Raw genomic sequence first — 2,630 nt, forward strand, 5'->3', positions numbered from 1 at the left:
TAAGTTTGAAAAAATTAAACAAAGAAATTGCTCCTCAAGTTTTAGCATTTCATAAATTGGTTCATAGATCATTGACTATGGTCTCGAATTACATACCCATATTTCATATTTGTTCAAAAACGTTTTTGATTATGTTTAATAAATAATAGATAATATTTTTGAAGATATTTATATGTTCTGTTATAGGCTAGGCTGTTCAGCAAAGAGAATAGAAATATAATTGAATATGAGTTTGATAAACATATATATATCAAACAATCTGATCAACAGAATACTTTAGCATTGAATTTGTAAATATTCATCGATTAACAAAAGAATTTGCTTCATATAATATAACTGGAAGTATAAATATATAAGGGATTGATTTGTTTGATTGATTTGTGGTGGCACTCACACCATGAACCTGCCTTTGGGCAGACAACCATTTATTATTATTGTATAAATTATTTGCCCTATAATAATTAGGGAATGATCTAAAATATGCAAGTGCTAGAAAAAGTGTATACATTATGTTTTGAACAAAATACTAAATATATTATATACTTCACACAATTACATTAATTTGTTAACCTTCCAATTGTGATTATTTTTTATGTTTTGTATTCGGTCACATCAGTGAAGGTAATGTTTTTTTGAAGTCCATATCTTTCTTATTTTTTGAGTAGAATGATTCTGATAAATCCGGCTTCTTGTACAATACATTGACGTATTTTAAAATCTATTTTTAAGTATATTATATTCAAGATATAGCTCAAATTTTTATGTGCATCACTTCGGAAAATCCTCTTCATTTTCTAAGAAGTTGATAATAAAATTATGACTATAAAATGAATGAAAGTGCATATATTTATATTCTATATTTTTAAATTATAGTAGATGTTCCTGTCATATAGACGTCACTTTGAGTAAAGTCCACATAAAACTGATAATAGTAAATTCATAATATATAGCGTCAATAACTTAGGTAAACATTGAGATAAAGACTGCAATCATAGCAAATATTGTTTATAACATTTCCCATCATACAATTGTACAACATACCTGATAATAACTCGACTCCGCCATCTTGCACGATATGTATCCAAAAAATTATATTTCTGCATCCATAATTGCACAAATAACTAAGACATAATTACACTATATAAAAATACTGCACTAGTATTATATTTAACAACATTAAAAATATCAAAAACTAATAATATACAATGTTAACAAATCACAAACACATCTCGCATACAAAAACTATGAACAACGCGCACGACTGCTGGCAAGGCTTGATTCGATATATTCGGCCTGCAACAGGTATCGAAAGAAGAAATCGATATTATTTGAAGAAATATCGATAGTTTTGTACGATAAATGAAGTTTAGCGAAGGATAGAATTTTTTATACAAAGAATATATAATTTTAAATATATTTCTTTATTATATTTATTCATTTTATAATCATTTTATTCCTTTTCAAGCTTGCAAAAGAAAAGGTTATAACTTCGTGCATACTTCGTGTATTTTCGGAAAACAAATACGCCTAGTTTTTGACATTTAACATGTCACCTGTGAAGTTGTTTTAAAAATTAACTAGGCGTATAAAAATTAATAATTAAACAGCCAATATTAAATTAATTAATGTTGATATTGAAGATAATATTAATTAAGCCCAACAGGTTTTATATAATAACATTTTATATAAATCTACTAGCACTTGTGCAAAGTCACAGCAACAGGTGTCAAAAACTTTGACATTTCTTCTTTAAAAGAGACATTTTTATTCCAAATATCTGATTATTAGTAACATATACTTATTTTGTAAAAATATGACACCTTTATTAATACGAAACCATGTAAAACTAACAACTATTATATATATATATATATACGAGGTCTGTTCAAAAAGTACCCGGAATTTTCGTTTTTTCAAAAAAATATTTATTTATTCGTCTACATTAATGTGGTCCCCTTCAAAGTAGTCCCCCCCAGATATAATACACTTATGCCAGCGTTTTTTCCAATTTTCGAAGCACCCTTGATATTCACTTTTTGATATGTCCTTGAGCACTCTCAGCGATTTTCTTCAATCGAGGAAAACCGCCGTCCTTTCATGGGTCTCTTCAACTTTGGGAATAGGAAAAAGTCACACGGAGCCATATCTGGTGAATTTTTGCACTTTGCAACACTTTATTTCATTTTTTACGCAAAATTTAATACAAATTCTTTGACTTTTCAATTCTTCCATTGTAAAAATCGCCGAGCTCAGAAAAACACGTCGAACCTTAGCGACTACCACAGACAAAGTAAACAGTGAATATAGCTGAAAATTTCATCATACTTTAGGGGCATGTATACCAACACAATAAAAAAAAATTTTGACAATCAGACACTCCAGACCCGCGAAATTTAATTATTAGTAATTCCGGGTACTTTTTGAACACACCTCGTATATATGTATAATTTATCTGCTGTTCTATGTCTGCTAAATTTTACCCAAACAAATTTCTCTCTTTACCCAAATCTACTGATTTTGAATTTTTTCTGAGCAATAAAATAGTTTATATAATATTGCATTTTTACAAATACCAAATTATATTAAACTAGTATATATGTCCTTTGATCTATGACCTATCAAATTTAAAA

Source organism: Ctenocephalides felis, unplaced genomic scaffold (assembly GCF_003426905.1).
Source record: "Ctenocephalides felis isolate EL2017-DRISC unplaced genomic scaffold, ASM342690v1 CF-g0.4_SCAFFOLD_00845, whole genome shotgun sequence".
In the NCBI taxonomy this organism is placed as follows: Eukaryota; Metazoa; Arthropoda; class Insecta; order Siphonaptera; family Pulicidae; genus Ctenocephalides; species Ctenocephalides felis.